This window comes from Mustelus asterias, unplaced genomic scaffold, assembly GCF_964213995.1.
Source record: "Mustelus asterias unplaced genomic scaffold, sMusAst1.hap1.1 HAP1_SCAFFOLD_194, whole genome shotgun sequence".
Lineage (NCBI taxonomy): Eukaryota > Metazoa > Chordata > Chondrichthyes > Carcharhiniformes > Triakidae > Mustelus > Mustelus asterias.
The window spans coordinates 704,810-726,750 of NW_027590187.1; the positions used below are offsets into that span (position 1 = coordinate 704,810).

The 21,941-nt window shown below is 45.2% G+C and overlaps 1 long non-coding RNA gene and 1 other non-coding gene across 2 annotated transcripts; one reads left to right on the forward strand and one right to left on the reverse strand.

Annotated features, from left to right (window-relative positions):
* Positions 1 to 8,853: 8,853 nt before the first annotated feature.
* LOC144485411 (uncharacterized) lies at positions 8,854 to 13,904 on the forward strand. Its single transcript, XR_013496164.1, has 4 exons — positions 8,854 to 9,086; positions 9,571 to 9,717; positions 12,403 to 12,735; positions 12,990 to 13,904. It is a non-coding gene; the product is annotated as an uncharacterized LOC144485411 (long non-coding RNA).
* A 4,511-nt stretch (positions 13,905 to 18,415) lies between these two features.
* On the reverse strand, positions 18,416 to 18,487 carry trnag-ucc (transfer RNA glycine (anticodon UCC)). Its single transcript has one exon. It is a non-coding gene; the product is annotated as a tRNA-Gly (tRNA).
* Between the last annotated feature and the right edge of the window lie 3,454 nt (positions 18,488 to 21,941).

Below are 21,941 nucleotides of genomic sequence, written 5' to 3' on the forward strand. Positions count from 1 at the left end.
GGAGAAGGTAGTCAAGAAGGCATACGGCATGCTTACCTTCATCGGCCAGGGCAATGAGTTTAAAAATTGGCAAGTCATTTTACAGCTATATGGAACCTTAGTTAGGCCGCACATGGAATATAGTGTTCAATTCTGGTCGCCATACCACCAGAAGGATGTGGAGGCTTTGGAGAGGGTACAGAAAAGATTTTCCAGGATGTTGCCTTGTATGGAGGGCATTAGCTATGAGGAGAGGTTGGAGAAACTTTGTTTGTTCTCACTGGAATGACGGAGGTTGAGGGGCGACCTGATAGAAGTCTACAAGATTATGAGAGGCATGGATGGAAGCTTTTTCCGAGTTTGGAACAGTCAATTACTATGGGGCACAGGTTTAAGATGCGAGGGGCAAGGTTTAAAGGAGATGCACGAGGCAGATTTTTTACACAGAGAGTAGTGGGTGCCTGGAACGCTTTGCCGAGAGAGGTAGTGGAAGCGGATATGGTAGTGACTTTCAAGGGGCGTCTTGACAAATACATGAATAGGATGGAAATAGAGGGATATGGTCCCCGGAAGGGTTGGGGGTTTTAGTTCAGTCGGGCAGCATGGTCGGTACAGGCTTGGAGGGCTGAAGGGCCTATTCCTGTGGTGTAATTTTCTTTGTTCTTTGTTCTATAACTTCGAATTTGCTTTTACCTGGAACATTTGAGTCGACGAGCACAGACGTACTAAAGGAAAATCTCGGTAATGAGACGATGGAGAATGAATTTCAGAGATAAGCAGATGATGTTACGTTGAAGATTTTGAGTAGAGGATCGTGTGGAATCATGCACTAATTAGAGCAAAAGGCCCAGTTTCAATTAGGTATCTTCCAGGTAGAATGTGTACAGATTTGCAAAGTCTCTCAGATTGATTTAGAAATTAATATCACAGACATATGTCGCATTAGAGACAGAAAGATACAGAATGAGTCCAACACTCATATATCTAGAATCTTAGAATGGATACAACAAAGCGAGGGAGACCATTCGGCCCTTTGACTGTATGCTGGTCTGTAAAAGAGCATCTCATCTCATCCCTTTCCAAGTCCTTGTCTCATAAACCTGGATATCCTTTCACTTCAGATGCTGATCCCATTCCCCCTTGACAGCTCTGATTTGATGCTGCCTCTGCCGCCCTCCCAGGCAGCGCATTCCAGGTCCTAAATACTCAGCACATTAAAAACCAACCTTCTCTCCTCTGGCAATGGGATCAATGTTTCTTCATCTACTCTTCTTCGACTACACCCACAAACCCACCACCTCTACCATCTCGAAGGACAGTGGCAGTAGATACATGGGAACACCTGCACTGCAAGCTCCTCCTCAAGCCACTCACCATCCTAACTTGGAAATACATCGCGGCTCCTTCACTGTCGCAGTGGCAAAATCCCGAAAGACTGTTTGGCTAACAGCACTGTGGCTGTACCGACACCTCAGGGACTGCAGCAGTTCAATAAAGCAGCAAACCACCACCTTCTTCAGGTCAGTTAGAGATTGGCAATGAACGCTGGCCTCGTCAGTGAGGCCCACCTCTCGAAATGAATAAAACAAACACAAACTCACATCTACAACCAGAGACGGACGAATACTGAACAAATCTCACTCACGTGCCTGTGTTGGACACAATATGAATCCCCCAATCACATTCACGAACAGAGGGTAAAATGCAGTCGAAATTGGGCGATCGTTATCCAGTTGCAGTTTAACCAGAGTTTTATACAAGAATAGAAAACATCTTAACACAACGTGCAACATTTTAACCGAATATGGAACATCATGAGACCAGTTAATCATCTTTCTGCCGAACAGAAAACATCTTCACGGTGAACATTTTGACACAACAGGGAACACGGTTACAGAGCAGGGCATATATTAACAGAACATTTTTTTAAATTACACAAGATGGACCATATTTATCCAGCCGAAAAGATACTTTCAGCATGAGGGAAGCATTTTACACAACAACAGAAAACACCTCTCAGCAACAGAGAGCACAGTTGCACAGCAGGAATTATATTTACAAACATGTATTTGCAACAGAAAATTCCTTTTAAAATAGTGATTGATTTTCCAATTCCGTGTTTTGCCGGTTTTTCAGCACCTTTGTCTGTCGTTACGTGTCCAGACAATCTCTCTTACTGCGATTGTGTGTGTTTCTCTGTTTTATTCTCGGTGTGATGCAGTGGCTGAACCTCCTGACACTGGAACGAGTATTAAATGATACAACGGCGAAAATCTGCCTGACTACATTGATAGACAGCACAGCTGACTTTTACCATAGCAGAGTGTCGCAGCGGAAGCGTGCTGGATCCACAATCCAGCAGTCGGTGGATCACAACCATCCTCTGCTATTCCTATTATCACTGATAATGAAACGACTTGTGACTTTTAGATGGAGTCTGCAGACAGGTATTTACATCGGCTTCTCTTTCCCCCCAAAAACCTCGATCTGCAGTGAATCACTTTTATATGCAAGAAAGCATATGAACGGGGAACATCTTAGCACAATATGCAACAATTTACTGACAGAAACATCTTCACGGAGAATCTTCTCACACAACATAAAACACATTTGCAGAGCAGGGGCCATATAAACAGAACAGAGAAAAAAAAACATTTACACAGCCGGAAACACAACAGGGGAGCATTTTACACAACAGCAGAAATCATCTCTCAACACCAATTGAGACAGTTACATGGGTAAGATGGCTCTGGAGGGTATGGGACAAACACGGGCAATTGGGAATAGCTCGTTGGTAAAAAAAAACTGGGCGGCATGGACAGGTTGGGCCGATGGGGCTGTTTCCATGTTGTAAACCTCTATATCATAGAGCACAGCAGGAAAAACAGTGAAACATTTTGCACAACAACAGTGGACATCTTTGAACAGCGGGGGTGGGGGGGAGGGGTAGAGGGGGGAGGGAGGAGGGGGAGGGGGAGAGGAGGGTGGAGGGGAGGGGAGGGGGAGGCGGAGGGTTAGGCGAGGGGAAGGGGAGGGGGATGGGGATGGGGGACGGGGGAGGGGTATGGGGAGGGGAGGTTGGGGAAGGGGAGTGGGAACGGGGAGAGGTAGGGGGAGGGGGAGGGGGGAGGGGGAGTGGGAGGGGGAGGGGGAGGGGGACCGGGAGGGGGAGCGGGGAGGGGGAGCGGGGAGGGGGGAGCGGGGAGTGGGGAGCGGGGAGCGGGGAGGGGAGGGGGAGGCTGGAGGGGGAGGGGAAGGGGTGAGGGGGGAGAGGGACGGGAGGAGAGGGGGAGGAGGGAGGGTGGAGGGGACGAGGGTGTAGGTGGGAGAGGGGCGGAGGGGACGAGGGGGGAGGGGGAGAGGGGGAGAGGGGAGAGAGGGAGAGGGCAGTAGGGAGGGGGGACGGGGTAAGGGGGGACAGGGAAGGGGAGAGATGCGGGGAGGGGAGGAGAGAGGAGGGAGAGGGGGTGGAGGCGGTGGGGGAGGAGGGGTGGAGGCGGGAGGGGGTAGGCGAAGCTGGGCTTGCCGTAGCAGAGTGGCGCAGCTGAAGCATGCTGGGCCCATAGCTCAGAGGTCGATGGATCGAAAACATTCTCTGCTACTTCCTCTTAACAATAATAACAGAACCACTTGACTGCAATTCTGCAACATTTACGTGGAATATGCAGGCAGGTATCTGCATTGGCTCCTCTTTTCTGTTTTAAGCCTCAAACCAGTTTGGTATGCACAAAAGGTGTAGATACTGTGAACATCACCAGGATCTATTCGTGACAGACGTAATGGTGCACAGGACACAATTTCAGAATTTTGGGATAATGTTAAAGTTGGAAGCATTGTGAACTGTGAGGAGGATAGTGTGAACCTTCAAAAAGGACATAGGCAAGTTGACAGAATGAGTGGATAAGTTGCAGATGACATTGAAAGATGAGAATTGTGAACTTATTCATTCTGGTAGGAAGATTATAGAGAGACAATGAAAAGTAAAAGGAAAATAGTTCCGAAGTATCTCATCCATTTCATTAGTGAGGTTTCTCAGTCCTACAACTCTAAATGAGGTGCAACAGTGCAACTCTAAAATAAAAGCAAATTGCTACTGATGCGATCATCTGAAATCAAAAGAGAAAATGCTGGAAAATCTCTGCCGGTCTGGCAGCATCTGAAAGGAGTAAAATGAGTTGATGATTCAAGTCCAGATGACCCTTTGACAAAGTCTCATCTGTATTGGTTTACTGCCAACTGGTAACTTCTTTAAAGTTAATAATAATCCATTCAAAATATCAGCATATGTGTTTTACAATCATAATTACTCGTTTGAATCAATTACTGCATCTCATATTGTTTCTTGTTAGCTCATAAACGCATTTAGAAGTCACTTAACTGAATGCTGCTAGTTTTATCAAAACCTTAATGTCGACTGGTTTAAAAATCTTACCATCCCACCAGGGGTTCCACTTACAGGCATTAAATGTTATGAGGCGTCTGGACAGAGTGGATAGAGACAAACTGTTCCCACTCTGGAATGATGAAGAATGAGAGAGAACAGGTTTAGCATCATTAGCAAAGGAAGGAATAGGAACGCGAGGAAAACATTTTTCACACAATGAGTGTGTAAAGTGTTGAATGTATTGCTGGAGAGTGTGGTGGATATAGATTCAATTGAAACGTTCTAAATGAATTAGACTGTTATCTGAAAAGGAAGAATGTGCAGGGTTGCAGGGAAAAGGCGGAGATGTTCATTTTCTGTCACAACTCCTCACATAATTTCGCATTCATCACTCATCACTGAATCGAGTGTGAGCTGTTCTCTTGTCGTTTCTAAACAAGGAGAAGTGCAGCAATGTTTAAATGACAGGAGAGTTGGTGGCCGAAGTCTGACGGGAAAGTTAAAAAAAAACAAATATATGTCTAAAAGGTGAGGATGGCAGAGAGACGAAATTTGAAATAACAACAGAAAATGCTAGAAACCTTAGCAGATCTGGCAGCATATAGGGAGAGAGAAACAAAGTTAATACTTCGAGTCTGTATGATTCTTCTTCAGAGCTGAAGAGACGTTGAAATTTGACGGATTTAAAATGTTGCAGAGAATTCGGAGCACAATCCAGATTATTCATTAAAGCAATTACAAATGGCATGTTTGTTTTTATTGCAAGTGGATTGGAGTTGATGAAGACTTGGTACAATTGTACAGGATTTTATGGAGACCACATCTGCAATGTTGTGTACAGCTATGGTATCCACATTTGAGAAAAGGTAAGCTTGCATTGGAGGCGGTACAGAGAAGGTTCACTAGATTGCCCCCCGGAATGAGGAGGTTGTTCTATGTTGAGAGGCAGAGTGAATTAGACGAGAGACCCGAGAGCTCAGAACAATGTGTAGATGCTGAGTGAACGCTTCCATTGCTGTCCTCTGGGCAGACGAGTGACAGATTAAGTAAAAGTAAAGGAAAGTAAAGTTAAAGTAAAGTTTATTAATCACAAGTAAGGCTTACATTAACACTGCAATGAAGTTACTGTGAAATTCTCTGAATTGCCACAGTCGGGCACCTGTGCGGGTCAATCACCGAACTAGTTGAAGTTCAATGCAGAGAAGTGTGAGTTGATTCATTTTGAAAGTGTGGAGAAATAAAGAGAGAAACTCTTAAGGAAATGCAGGAAAAAAGGGATCTCGGTTTCTCAGTACAAAAGTCATTGAAGGTGGTTGAGCATGTTGAGAGAGCAGGTAATAAAGAAAATGGCACCCTACGTTTTATTGGAGGATTGAATACATGAGTAAGAAGATCGTGTTGAGCTTTTAAATACACTAGAGCCGGGAGCACTGCGTCCAATTCTGGGCACCACACTTGAAGAAGGTTGTGAAGGCAATGGGGAGAGTACAAAGGATATCCACACGAATGATTCTATTGATAAAGATTTGTAGCTATGAAGATCGATTTGAGAAGTTGGATATTTTTCCTCAGGGAAAGAAGTCTGAGAGGACCTGTTGAGGGACAGGGAGCATTGAGGAAGCAGGCGTGCTGCAGAAGGACTTGGATAGGCTGGGAGAGTGGGCAGAGAAGTGGCAGATGGAGTACAATGTGGAAAAGTGTGAGGTTATGCACTTTGGAAGGAGGAATGGAGGCACAGATTATTTTTTAAATTGTGAAATGCTTAGGAACTCAGGAGCACAAAGGGACTTGGGAGTCCTTGTTCAAGATTCTCTTCAGGTAAACGTGCAGGTTCAGTCGGCAGTTCGGAAGGGAAATACAATGTTGAGAGGGCTGGAATTCAAGGCCATGGATGCACTTCTGAGACTGGCAAAGGCTCTGGTCAGACCCCGTTTGGAGTAATGTGAGCAGTTTGGGCCCCATACCTAAGGAAGGATGTGCTGGCCATGGAAAAGGTCCAGAGGAAGTTCACAAGAATGATCCCTGGATTGAGGAGCTTGTTGTATGAAGAATGGTTGAGGACTCTGGATCTGTACTCGTTGGAGTTTACAAGGACGAGTGGGGATCTTATTGAAACTTATCGGATATTGCGAGGCCTGGTTCGAGTGGACACAGAGAGGATGTTTTCACTTCTAGGAAAAACTAGAACCAAAGGGCACAGCCTCAGACGAAAGGGATGATCCTTTAAAACAGAGATGAGGAGGAATTTCTTCAGCCAGAGATTGGCGAATCTGTGGAAATCTTTGCCGCAAAAGGCTGTGGAGGCCAGGTCATTGAGTGTTTCTAAGACAGATATAGATAGATTCTTGATTAATAAGGGGATCAGGGGTTACGGGGAAAAGACAGGAGAATGGGAATGAGTAAAATGGCGGAGCAGACTCGATGGGCTGAGTGGCCTAATTCTGCTCCTACGTCTTATGGTCTTATGGAAGAGAAAGAAGTGTGGCTTTCGCACTGCTGCTGCAGAATGACAGGGACGCGGGTTCAATTCAGGCTTTGGGTGGCTGTATGTATTTTCCACATTTTCTCTGTGTCCATGCGGCTTTCCTCCGGGTGCTCTGGTTTCCCCCACACTCCATTGATAGGGTAAGTGGATTTACCATGCTAGATTTGCCCTTATGTCTCCCAGTATGTTGAGATTAGGAGGATTAACGTGGTAAAATGTGAGGTTGCGTGGATAGGTCAGAGAATCAGTGGAGCCTCAATGGGCCGAATGACCACCTTTTGCAATGTAGGGATTCAATGATAGATGTTTTCCTGTTCCAGTCAAGAGTTCATCAAGAACCAGGGGAAAATTTTCAAAATAAGTGTCAAAATTGCAACGATTCAGTGCCTAATGTACACATCTTAGGAAAATAAAGGAACGTTTAACATGGCCAATCCACCTAACCTGCACATCTTTGAACCACGGGAGTAAACCAGAACACCTAGAGGAAACCCACGGGGGAAGATGTGCAAAATCTGCACAGTCAGCAAACGTCAGGACCAAACCCGGGTCTCTGGGGCTATGAGGCGGGAGAGTGCGATTAGATAGCGTGCAATTTCAATAACGCAGTGTAGACTTGATGGGCCAAATGGACTGCTACTGCATTGTAAAGATTCTGTGGTTTGGGAATCTAAAACATGATGCTATTGAATCGAGCAGTAGGCTTGAAGGGCCATGTAGTCCACTTCTGATCCGATTTATTGTGCTGCTGTGTCCAGAATGCTGCTGATTGATTTCTCATCATTAAATCAGAATTTAGTCCAAATACCGTTGATGCATCAACCCTGTGCTCAGTGACAAACACTGACTCGTCATAGAATCATAGAACCCTACAGTGCAGAAAGGGGCCATTCGGCCCATCGAGTCTGCACCGACCACAATCCCACCCAGGCCCTACCCCCATATCCCTCCATATTTTATCCACTAATCCCTCTAACCTACTCATCTCAGGAAACTAAGGGGCAATTTTATCATGGCCAATCAACCTAACCCGCACATCTTTGGACTGTGGGAGGAAACCGGAGCACCCGGAGGAAACCCACGCAGACACGAGGAGAATGTGCAAACTCCACACAGACAGTGACCCGAGCCGGGAATCGAACCCAGGTCCCTGGAGCTGTGAAGCAGCAGTGCTAACCACTGTGCTACCATGCCGCCATAAAAAAATTAAGCAATGTCTCAATTTTAATATTCTTATCTGTGTTTCCAAAACCCTCCTTGTCCTCAGCTCTTCCTCCCTTTCATCACCTCCAGCATAACAATCATCTGAGATATCTGACCTCCTATGATTCTATCCTCGTGAGCATCCGTGATTTGGTTCATTCCACCACTGATGATCGTAATTTCAGCTCTCTGGGTTTCAGCTCTGGAATTCCCTCTCTCAATGCCCCTGCTTCTCGCTTGCTTTCCTCTCTTTCATTTTTGTCGCCTGTTTCCTTCATTTATTTCCTCCTTCCTATCCCGTGGGTCTCACAGTTTGCACCCTCTGACTTTCCGCAGTCCTTCGGCCGCTTTAACTGCTGTCAACGAATTATAATTATACAACTATAATTTTCCGCGTGGTTCCACTTTAAGGATTATTTCCGCCTCCAGCTCTTTGATTTCTCATTGGTTTCAGCTCCGGATCGAATTGAATGACGCAATGACGCTGGGCAGGGAGTGACGCTGCGCGAGTCGCGCAGGAGCGGCGCATTCCGATTGGGCAGTGAGTTACGATTGGGTAAAGAAGATGTCAATCACATTGAGGGCGTGTATTGCCATCAGCGCGGCCTGCGATTGGTTAGAATTGGGAGCGTCATTTTCAGTGTTCTCACAGTTCAGCAGGATGGAGCTCACGGATTGGATAAAGTAGCTGTCACTCGGTCGGCGCAGAGCGTCCATTGGATAACCGCGATGGGTCAATTTCCGATTGGTTTTCCCAGCTGCCGGTCACAGGCCGTTGGCGGGGATTTACCCCGGGCCCATCAGACACCGCGCGGAGCGGCAGCAAATGTCCCGCAAGTGGCTTCAGTCCCCGGGCCCGGATCCTGAGCCCGCGGCGGGGCTCGGGATGGCGGGAGGGTTTCGGCAGCAGGAATCCCGTCCTGCCCGGTTGTAAATGGGGCGGCACCGTGGTTCGCACTGCTGCCTCACAGCGCCAGGGACCCGAGTTCGATTACGGCTTGGATCACTGTCTGTGTGGAGTTTGCACGTCTCCCAGTGGGTTTCCTCCGGGTGCTCCGGTTTCCTCCCAAAGTCCAAAGATATGCGGGTTAGGTGGATTGGCCATGCTAAATTGCCCTTTCGTGTCAAGGGGACCAGCTAGGATAAATGCATGAGGTTATGGAGATAGGACTTGGTGGGATTGGAATGGCCTCTTTCTGCGCTGTTGGATTCTATAAATCGCAGCTCAGGGTTTCCAATGGCAGCTTCCTGTGTAAACATGTCACTGCAGTTCCCCAGTCTCAGAAATGCCGGTGTTACAAACTCCCCTGGAGTCAGACCAATCAGTACATAAACTGGAATCTTCCTGTGCTCTGTGTGTGGGGCTCAGTGCCACACTGGGTTAAAGCAGCTCACTTTGCAGAGGCCACGGTTAGATACTGGGATCTTCCTGTGCTCTGCTTTGGGGGTGGGGTTTGCTTACTCTGAGTGGATCCCCCTTATTGTTTGGTTTTAATTATAGCCTCTCTCTCTCTTACAGACTGAGCAGAATGGCCTGATCTGACGACACACATTGAGATGGAGGAGCTGCCGCTCGAAATGAAGATGATTGAGAACTCCAGCTTTCTCGACACTCGTTCACTGAGGCCCAGGCCTTCATTTATCATTAGTTTTCCCAGGATGTCAGGTACATTACCATCTTCATCTGCTGTGCACACTGACCTGACAGTGGGAAGGTATTGGAGCAGGATAGTGCAGTCAACCATGTCAAAGGTGTGGACAGGCTGAGAAGGATAAGGAGGGATAGTTTAGCTGGGTAAGACTGCATTTACCCCGTTCCGATCTTTTCCTTCATATGCAGAATATCACCTGCAATGATTTCTCTTCCCACTTCTGTTTTGTTACCACCCAAATCGCCCAAGGATCTATCCTTGGCTCCCTCCAATTTTTCATCTACACCTTATCCCTCAGTGGCATTATCTGAAAGCACAGTGTTAGTTTTCACATGTATACTGATAACACCCAGCTCTACCCCACCATCACCTCTCACAACCAATCCCCTGTTATTAAATTATTAGACTCCTTCTCCGACCTCTAGTACTGGCTAAGCAGAGAATTCCCCCAATTAAATATTTGGAAAACCAATGTTCCCACCCCAAATTCCGTTCCCAATCACTGACTCCATCTCCCCCACTGATCACTGTCCGACGTTGAAACAAACCCTCATAATCTTGGCACCTCATTAGACTCGGAAATGAGATTCTGACCACATATCTGTTCCTTCACCAAGATCACCTATTTCCAGCTGTGTAACATCACACATTGTTTGTAATATCTCAGCTCACCCGTACCTGAAACCCACATCCATATTTTTGTTACCTCTAGACTTGATAATTCAAGCACACTCCTGCAGCAGATTTCCTTCCCTGAAGGACATTAGTCAACCAAATAGGGTTTTATGACAAGCAACAATTAGATTGTTGATTCATATTGAATTCAAATTTCACAATCTGCCCTGCTGGGTTTTGAACCCAGGTCCCTCAAGCATTCCCCAGAGTCTCTGGATCACTAGCCCATGACGCCACTGCCTCCCTTCATCAATGTAAGGACTGGAATTTGAACGCATGCCTCTCGAGGAGACTGTGACCTGAATGCAGCACCTTCGATGACTTGGCCATCCTGACACAGACTATGTATTTCACTCCTCTGCCACTTTCTGGTTCCCCTTTATTTCCCAGTCTCAATCTCTCAGGAGCTTATGTTCACTTTAGTCTCCCTCTTTATTTTTATATATTTAAAGAAGCTCTTTCTGATCCTTTTTATATTACTTGTTCATTTATGTTTGTAGTTCATCTTCTCCCACGTTAGTATTTTTTTGGTCATCATTTGTTGGTTTTTGAAACTTCCCCAATGCTCTGTCTTCCCACTAATATATGAAACATCCTATGTTCGTCTTTCAGTTTAATGCAATCTTTAACTTCCTCGGTTAACCATGGTTGATTTATTCCCTTCCAGAATCCTTGTTTGTCACTGGTATATATCTTTGTTATAGAGGTTTACAGCATGGAAACAGGTGCTTTGGCCCAACTTGTCCATGGCGCCCCCTTTTTTAAAAAAACACCCCTAAGCTAGTCGTAATTGCCCGCATTTGGCCAATTCCTCTATACCCATCTTACCCATGTAACTGTCTAAACACTTAAAAAGATAAAATTGTACCTGCCTCTACTACTACCTCTGGCAGCTTGTCCCAGACGCTCACCACCCTCTGTGAAAAAATTGCTCCTCTGGACACTTTTGTATCTCTCCCCTCTCACCTGAAACCTATTCCCTCTAGTTTTAGACTCCCCTACCTTTGGGAAAAGATATTGACTATCAAGCTGATCTATGCCCCTCATTATTTTCAAGACCCCTATAAGATCACCCCTCAGCCTTCTACGTTTCAGAGAAAAAAGGCCCAAGACAGTATGCACATATTGAATACAGTGTTACCTTTCAGATAAGTACTCTTGAATCAAGTTTATCTTAGTGGGAGGCCCAGCAACACCCCGCCATTGAAATTCCAGGGCAGGGGGAGAAGAAGTGGAGGGCAAAGAGACATAAGATTCAGAATAAGATTCCCTGTCGTGCTGAAGGAGGCCATTTGGCTCATTGAGCCTGCATCGACAACAATCCCAGCCGGGCCCTATCCCCGTAACCCCATTTGTTAACCCTGCTTGTCCCCCTGGCACTAGGAGGCAATTTAGCATGGCACATCTTTGAACTGTGGGAGGAAACCACAGCACCCAGAGGAAACTCATGCAGACATGGAGAGAACATGCAAATGTCGACACAGTCACCCAAGACTGGAATTGAACCCGGGGCCCTGGTGCTGAGGTGTAGCAGTGCGAACCACTGTGCCACCATGTCCCCAAGGTAGAATAAGCCATGTAGACCTATATCTTCACAGAAGAGCAACTTGCTGATGTAAATAAAGTAAGGAGAAGCAACTTGCCATTAAAACATTCTGTAAATATTCTGATTTTCTTATATAGAGATCATCTTGAAATATGCAAACAATATTGCAGTTTCACAAATCTATAAAAGCGGGAGTAACGATGAATCTAAGGGTGACTCTCCTTAGAGAGCTAGTTACAGTAGCTGTGGGAATCTTTTGCCAATCAAGTTTAAAAAAAGGAAATTACAATTGTTTTAGCCCTTTATAGACACACTCCCACATTCTTGGAGAGATGCTGGAAAGGCAGAACTTGACCATGACACAATCTGCACAAAGTGACTCCAGAAACACATTGAGTGTTTTTTGTGAGTCAAAAACTATTTTCATAATGTATGTCATTGCTGATCGATCGTCTTTTCTGCTAAATATCTTTTGCAGTCCAGTCTCGCCAACTCTGCTCTCATTCTTTTGCAATTACCCTTATTTACGTTGAACACAGTTGCTTCTGACCCAAGTTTGCACTCTCAAACTGAATGCTAAATTCCACCATGTCAAGTTCACTGTTTCCTAGCGGAGCTTTTACTCTGATTGTTTATGAAAGCTGTCTCATTACACATTACAATATTCAAACTGGCCTGATTTCTGCTTGGATTCACAAAATATTCTTCATGGAAACTGTGCCGAATGCACTCTGAATTCTTCCTCATGGCTACCTCTGCAAACTTGATTGTCCGAATCCACAGGAAGATTAAAGTCGGCCACTGACAGGAAGTTCTAGACGACGAAGGATACTCTGTCCACCGTGTCCCGTGTTTGTCTTCTGAGGAGGTCGGTGCGGTTTTTCGCTGTGGCGCGTCGGAACTGTCGACCGATGAGTCGAGCGCCATATCCTGTTCTTGTGAGGGCATCTTTCAACGTCTGGAGGTATCCGTTGCGATCCTCCTCATCTGAGCAGATCCTGTGTATACGGGAGTTAAAAACCTCACCAACCTCCTCAGAAGACAAACACGAGACACGGTGGACAGAGTATCCTCCGTCGTCCAGTACTTCCCCGGAGCAGAGAAGTTACGGCATCTCCTCCGGAGCCTTCAACATGTCATTGATCAAGACGAACATCTCGCCAAGGCCACCCCACACCCCCACTTCTCGCCTTCAAACAACCGCACAACCTCAAACAGACCATTGTCCGCAGCAAACTACCCAGCCTTCAGGAGAACATTGACCACGACACCACACAACCCTGCCACAGCAACCTCTGCAAGACGTCCTGGATTATCGACACGGATGCCATCATCTCACGTGAGTACACCGTCTACCAAGTACACGGTACCTACTCTTGCAACTTGGCCAGCGTTGTCTACCTGATACATTGCAGGAAAGGATGTCCCGAGGCATGGTACATTGGGGAAACCATGCAGATGCTACGACAACGGATGAATGAACACCGCTCGACAATCACCAGGCAAGACTGTTCTCTTCCTGTGGGGGAACACTTCAGCGGTCAGGGGCATTCACCTTCTGATCTTCGGGTAAGCGTTCTCCAAGGCGGTCTTCACGACACACGACAGCGCAGAGTCACTGAGCAGAAACTGATAGCCAAGTTCCGTACACATGAGGACGGCCTAAACCGGGATCTTGGATTTATGTCACACTATCAGTGACCCCCACAGCTTGCCTCCTGGACTTGCAGAATCTCACTGGCTGTCCTGTCTGCAGACAATGCACATCTCTTTAACCTGTGCTTAATGCTCCCTCCACTCACATTGTCTGTATCTTTAAGACCTGGTTGGCTGGAGAGATTTACATTCTAATCAGTATTCTGTAACTTGATTTTGTGTCTCTGTATGCCCTGTTTGAGAGCAGATATCCACTCCAGCTGACGAAGGAGCAGCGCTCCGAAAGCTAATTGCGTTTGCTACCAAATAAACCTGTTGGACTTTAACCTGGTGTTGTTAAAACTCTTACTGTGATTACCCCAACGCCGGCATCTCCACATTGTGTAATTACCACAGTTTGAATATGTGCTTTGTGCAGCATTGCCAATGTCTCTAATATGCATCAGGAAGAGCAGTATTCCTAACACCAACCCTCCTGGAATCCCACTTTAACCGACCTCCATTCCAAATAAAAACATTTCCCACTGCTGTGTTTCCTGTCACTCAGTCAGTTTCCTATCCATGTTGCTGCTGTCCCTGTTATTCTATCAGCTCCAAATTTTACCACAAGTTTGCTGTGTGCCCCTTTATTTATAAAATGTTTTTTGGCAGTCCATGTTCACATTAACCACATTACCCTCATCAAACTTTTCTGTTACCCTCATTAAAATCTGAAGCAAGTTAAATATGATCCCCCTTTAATAATTATGTATGTGTTTTCCTTAATGTACATTAGCACAAGTGAGTGTTAATTTAATCTCCAATGTTTGGAGATTAAACCTCAAACCAGTTTAACCTCGTTGCTGAGGTTAAACTGATTGGATTTAGTTGCCTTATCCTCACAGCCTTTTCTGAAGAAGTGTGTTTACCATTTGCAATTCTCCAGTCCTCTGGCACCACCCATATAACTAGCTCGGATAGAAAACTTTTAAACATTGCCTCTGCAATTTCCACCCTTTTTTCCCCTCAGTATCCATGCTTGTGTCTTGTCCAGTCACAAGAACACAGGAAATAAGGGCAGACATTTACTATATGGCTCATCAATAATGTTAAACCATTCAAAACAATTTTGATTTCTGTATCTTTATTGCCATACAGTGCAAAGCACAGAGGCACAGCATTAAAACAAGTACAGCAACATCATCAGACAATACATAGATAGAAATCACACTGTTTCTGACAAGTTTTCTAAAAGTCACTACATTTTCAGCATTCCCAACAAAATCATTTGAAATATCAGCAATTCTATTGGGGAGAAAACAAACTGTGACTATTAAGAGGTGAATCAAATTTCTGTAGTTTATACTGACGATCACCAAAACTATGGTAACTCCGAATAAAGAACTTTTCAAGCTTGGGTAATAAGGTTATGTACTAATTTATAAATTTGAACTAAACCATAAATCAGCCTCTTGAAAGGTTGCAATCCAATAATTCCTAATCCCTCATAAAGTATTCTCCTCATGCCTTCCATTTTCCTGGTTACACAGCTTTCCACTCTTTCTATCAGCTGTATATCTTTTTGAAAGTGTGGGTTCCAAACTGTGGATGCAGACTCCAGGTGTGGGCATACCAGCTGCTTATGGAGTTTCAGATCTTGGGATTGAACTCCACTTTACTCCTCACTCCCTTGATTCCCTGAGAAACCAAAATTTGTCTATCTCAGCCTTAATTGTCATGGACTGTCATAACCTGCAGTGTAGATGGAGGCCATTTGATCCATTGAATCTGCACTGACTCTCTGACAGAGCATCCCACCCAGAACCTATCCCGGTAACCCCACATATTCTGCTAATCCCCCTAACCAATATATTTGGGACACTAACAGGCAGTTTAGCATGGTCAATCCACCTAACATTTGGAGAATGGAAGGAATCGCAAACATGGGGAGGACATGCAAACATTATACAGGCAATCAGCCAAGGTGGAATTGAACCCGGTTCCCTGGTGCTTTGAGGCAGCAATGCTAACCACTGTGCCACCACTAGTGTATTCAACAATGGAGCATGTCAAAGGATCACAACCCAATGAGTGCAGAAATGTATTCTCATGTCAGTGCGAAATGATCTGATCCTTACACTGAGCCAGCTTCCGCAATCTCCCAATGTCCACAAAATCAAACCCCTTCAGAATCTTGTATGTTTTAATGTTTTGCCTCTCATGCTTCTAAATCACAGAGAATACAGACCCAGTTTACGAAGGGTCACATCATATGAAACCCTTTCACCCCCGTGGACCAATTTACTGACCCTTCGTTAGTGATTGAAGCATAATGAGAAAACCCTTTCCCACAGCGAGTAGTTCAGCTCTGGGATGCATTGTCTGACAATGTGGTGATGCTGCTTCAAGTGAGGCATTCAGAAAGGAATTGGATTGTTAAAGTTACACCAGCAGAGTGGCACTGGTTAGCGCTGCTGCTTCACAGCGCCAGAGACCCATGCTCAATTCCTCCATGGCTGACTGTCTGTGTGGAGTTTGCACATTCTCCCTGTATCTGCATGGGTTTTCCCCAGGTGCTCCAGTTTCCTCCCAAAGACTAAAGATGTGCAGAATAAATAGATTAGACATGATATATTGCCCCTTAATGACCCAAGATGTGTAGGTTAAGAGGGTTAGCCATGGGAAAAGATGTTCTTCCAGAGAGTCAGTGCAGATGCAATGGGCAAATGGCCTCCTTTCTCACAATGGATTATGAGGGATCCAATGGACACTCAGTGCTTCCATTTGTGAAGCCAAGGATCCGATCCACTTTGCGAACGACTGTCCGAAACTATCTCACTTTCAAATATCTCCCTGAACCTCACTCCCTCTGAGCCTGCACACTGTTTAGAACTGGACCATTCAGTTTATTTTGCCTCTCCCCATCTCTTCTGTGAAAAGGCAGCACTGTTCCTGAGTGTGGGATTAATAATGTGTCTCTTCCACAGTATCAGTGAGAACTGATACTGCAGCTTCTGTTTCTCCAAGAGAATCTTTCTGGCTAAAGCCAGAATTTACAAGGATTTCTGTCACTGAGACATTGTCTGGCCGTCTGTGTCTCGCCGCCCAACTCACTCTGTCTCTGTCTCTCCCTCCACCCACTCTCATCGAGTCTATGTGAAGGCGGGATATTGTTGTTTAGTGACTGAGTGCACACAATCTGTATCTTCATCTGATCAAATAGAATTCAGCTTGTGAACAATATCATCATTTCAACCAGTTCTGGGTTAAATCAGGCACAGCTCTGATTGGCTGCAGCCCCCTGAATCTGGGGAGCAGCACCGGCCTCAGAGGCTTTTACAGTTACTGAGCCGGGAAACTCCAACAAATCCCTGAGAATCCACAGCACAGAGCGAGAGGAAAGCCTGGCCTGGGAGCTGTCAATCTGAGACACAGTTTGACCCTGTCAATGTGCAGATGTGAACCTGCTCCTTCCGTTCCCAAACTGTTATAACCAAGAATACAGAACGCCCAGTAATGACCAGCTTGTTGCAATGTGTTTGAATGAACATGATGTGATATCATCGAAGCAGCATTTTGAAATATTCATTCAATGTATTCTGATTAAATGTATTTTTATGCTCTGTGTGCATTCTTATGCCATTGCATAAGAATCTTCCTCTGACATGAGACCGTGTTTTGCCTTTGTGCCTTGATGCTGCTTTAAAAAAACATGTTCATGTTCTGAATTTTCTCATCGAACCACAGGAAGAATTATAGAAAAATAACAGCACAGAAGGAAGCCATTGAACCTATCCTGCCATGCCAGTCCAAGGACACAGCAAGAAATCTCACAACACCAGGTTAAAGTCCAACAGGTTTATTTTTTTTAATACTTTTCCAATTCAATCAAATCAAATCCAATTCAGAGTCTCAACAAGTTGAGACATTTCAGATCCAGGCTGACAAGACAGGGCGAGCGACCAAACCACCCTGTCCTGGGCCTGATCTACATGAGCCAAGCTGATTGGAGAAGGGGGAGGTTCCTCCTCCAAGACCTGAGCTCATTCGCATCTTAGCCAAAAGGCCGAGATGCCGCTTTTAAAAATTGCTTCATATGAATATGAAACATATGAAGCCTCAGCGTAACCTAATGACCTCGACCAAGTGCGGCCGACCATGGGCTGCCGTCCATACACTTGATCTGAGCCAAAAGGCCGAGGTTTATTTGGTAGTAAAAGCCACTAGCTTTCAGAGCGCTTGCAGCTCCTTCATCAGGTGAGTGGTATTCACGAACAGGGCATATAAAGACACAAATTCAATTTACAAAATAGTATGTCCTTTCCAAGCCCATCTTCCTGCACCCAGCCCGGAGCTCTGCAGCTGAATGCATGATGGAGATCCAAATAATGCCAAATATTTGCGAGCCTTCTTCGAGTCAGTGGCTGCCCTGTAGCAGCGGAGTAAACATTTCAAATCACACCCGCTGCGAGCAGGGCTCGAACCTGCGCGGGGAAACCCCATTGGATTTCTCAACGCCTTAACCACTCGGCCATCGCAGCTGCTTATTTGCTGTTGTGATGTAACCGACTTAGCAACATTCACAGACCTTTATCAGGCACCGGAATGATGCAGAGCACAGCGGGCGAGCTGAAATTTGTTCGTCTCCTTTTAATTTGTATCTTTGTCTCTGATCCAGAACTCATTCACTAGTTCAGAGACTTGTTGTTCTTTTTCATTAACCTTTCATTAAAATCAAGTTGAACCCGAATTCTGCATCCGAAAAATAAAACGAAAGCATCAAGTCCACTTTATTTCATTGCAGTCAAATGTTGCGTTTAAACCACATGAGGGCGCTGATAATGTCCAATACACAATGCGATGGCCGGGAATCGAACCCAGGTCAACTGCTTGGAAGGCAGCTATGCTCACCACTATACCACCACCGCTCGCTCCCCTCATGTAACTGTTATTTTCATTAGTTATAATTACAAAACTACCTTAGCTTCTGATTTCAGCAGACAGAAGGTATGTCCTTGGGACATTTTTTTTACCTGAACTTGGCTTGTCTCATTTTTCTGGACAGTTTTAGCCACCTTTTTGCGATTGCTTCTGACTGATAACTCTGATTAGATTTGCGGCCTGTTCTTTCATTTGAACAAAGTTTCCACTGAACGGAAATTGAAGCTGGATTTTATGTCAGAAACACATGGATGATGAGAATATTTGCTGATTTTTTTTAGAACTTTCCCCCTTCTGTTCTGACCAGAAATAGCTAATTAAATAAGTCAACACTCTGAAGGTCAGGAACTGACCCTTGGTCAAATGCTCGCACAGTCACCACAACACCACCTGGCTCTGTCACCCCCTCTGTATTTATAGAACGAAGCAATGAAGTGGCAGAGAAATCACAGCTGAGAGAATTCTGTAACCGACATTCCTGTTCTGGGAGTTTTACACTTTCCGATAGATCGGGGTGAGCAGGGTCGCCCAATCAGAAAGCAGATCCTTGGGACATGGAATTTGATTAATATCATGTTTTGCAATCATGTTAATCGGTAAGGACCATGTTGATGTAATTTCACTCCAATCTGTGAAGGTTTGTTTGAATCGTGACCTTGTTGCACAACTTGCGTTCAGCCAGGAGATGGCAGCAGGGACCAATAATTTGGATTTGCTGTTTGTGTCAATAAATCTCGTCATAGAGGTTCACAGCATGGAAAAAAGCCCTTTGGCACAACATGTCCATGCCGCCCAAATTTTACCATTAAGTTCGTCCCTATTGCCCGTGTTTGGTCCATATCCCTCTATATCCATCTTACCCATGGAATTGTCTAAATTCCTTTTAAAAGACAAAATTGTACCCGTCTCTCCTACCTCTGGCAACTCGTTCCACACACCACTCTCTGTGTGAAATAAATTGCCCTTCTGGACCCTTTTGTAACCCTCCCCTCTCATCTTAAACCTATGTTCTCCAGTTTTAGACTCCCTTATTGCGGGAAAAAGCTGTTCACACGGATGATCCCAGGAATGGTAGGCCTGACATACGATGAACGTCTGAGGATCGTGGGATTGTATTCGTTGGAGTTTAGGAGGTTGAGGGGAGATCTGATAGAAACTTACAAGATAATGAACGGCTTAGATAGGATGGACGTAGGGAAGTTGTTTCCATTAACAGGGGAGACTAGGACGCGGGGGCACAGCCTTAGAATAAAAGGGAGTCACTTTAGAACAGAGATGAGGAGAAATTTCTTCAGCCAGAAAGTGGTGGGTCTGTGGAATTCATTGCCACAGAGGGCTGTGGAGGCCGAGACGTTGAGCGTCTTCAAGACAGAAATTGATAAATTCTTGATTTCTCGAGGAATTAAGGGCTATGGGGAGAGAGCGGGTAAATGGAGTTGAAATCAACCATGATTGAATGGTGGAGTGGACTCGATGGGCCGAATGGCCTTACTTCCGCTCCTATGTCTTATGGTCTACTATCTACCTTATCTATTTCCTCATTATGATATAGGCCTCTTTATATCACCTCGAGGTCTCCTGCGCTCCAGGGGAAAAAAAGTTCCAGTCTATCCAGCCCCTCCTTATAACTCAAACCATCAAATCCTGGTGGCATCCTAATAAATCTTTTCTGCACTCTTTCTAGTTTATTAATATCCTTCCGATAATAGGGTGACCAGAACTCTACACAGTATTCCAAGTGTGGCCTTATGAATGTCTTGTACAATTTCACAAGATGTCCCAACCCCCGTGTTCAATGTTCTGACCACTGAAACCAAGCATGTCAAATGCCTTCTTCACCACCCTGTCCACATGTGACTCCACTTTCAAGGAGTTATAAACCTGTACCCCGAGATCTCTTTGTTTTATAACTCACCCCAACGTCTTACCATGAACTGAATAGGTCCTGCCGTGGTTTAATCCACCAAAATACATCACCTTACATTTATCTAAATCAAATTCCATCTGCCGTTCATCGGCCCACTGACTCAATTGATCAAGATCCCACTGCAATCCGAGGTAACCTTCTTCACTGTCCACTCTGCCACCAATCTTGGTGTCGTTTGCAAACATACTAACCATGCCTCCTAAAAAATGACGGGGTAGGATGAGTGACTTTGCGGATGGCATATAGATTGGCTGGGTGGTGAAAGGGAGGCTGAGTTTCTTAGTCTGCAAGAAGATATAGACAGGATAGTCAAACAGGCAGATAAGTGGCAGATGGAATTTAACCCCGAAAGATGTGAGGTAACACACTTTGGAAGGAATAATTTGGCAAGGAAGTATTCAATGAAGGGCATGGCACTTGGAAGTTCTGTGGAATAAAGGGACATTGGCGTGTTTGTCCATAATCTCTGAAGGTAGAAGGGTATGTTAGTAGGATGGTGAAAAAAAAACATATGGGGCACTTGCCTTTAACAATCGGGGCATCGATTGCAATAAAATGTCATGTTGGAATTGCATAGAACTTTGGTGAGGCCACAGCTAGTGTACTGTGTGCAGTTTTGGTCGCCACAAGGTAGCAAGGATGTGATTGCACTGGAGGGGATGCAGAGGAAATTCACCATGATGCTGTCTGGGATGGAACATGTAAGTTATGAAGGGAGATTGGGGAGGCTTGGATTGTTTTCTTTAGATCAGAGAATACTGAGGGGGGACCTGATTGAGGTGTACAAAATTATGAGGGCATCGACAGAGTGGACAGGAAGCAGCTGTTCCCCTTGGTTGAAGGGTCAGTAAAAAGAGGACATAGGTTCAATGTGAGGGGCAGGAAGTTTAGGGTGGATGTGCGGAAAAACATTTTTACCCAAGGGTAGTGATGGTCTGGAATGCGCTGCCTTGGAGGATGATAGAGGCAAGTTGCCTCACATCCTTTAAAAGTATGTGTTCAGCAATTGGCATATCATAACATTCAGGTCCATGGGTCAAGTGCTGGTAGATGCGATTCGATTGGAGGTCAGATGCTTCTTCCGTGTCAGAGCAGACTCGAAGGGCCGAAGAGCCTCTTCTGTACTGTATGATTCTTTTATTCTCTAAAAAAATTCACATGAACCGGATCAATGTCAGCCATATTCCTTGCCAGTTCTCAGACAGGCACTGATTGGTTCGAAGTTTGTTTCATCTTTCAGGGTCCAGCTCAATTAAATAAATGTATTTCTTATGTTCTGTGTGTCATTTATAAAAACCTTCCTCTGACATGCGACCTTGTTTTGTCTTTGTGCCCCTGTTGATGCCTTTGTCACTCTGCTCATGCTTTGATTTTCCTCATGGCACCTTAGAAAGAGTAAGAGTTTAAACAACACCAGGTTAAAGTCCAACAGGTTTAAAGATCTGGTTGGCTGTAGGGATTCACATTCTAATCAGTATTCTGTAACTTGATTTTGTGTCTCTGTGCCCTGTTTG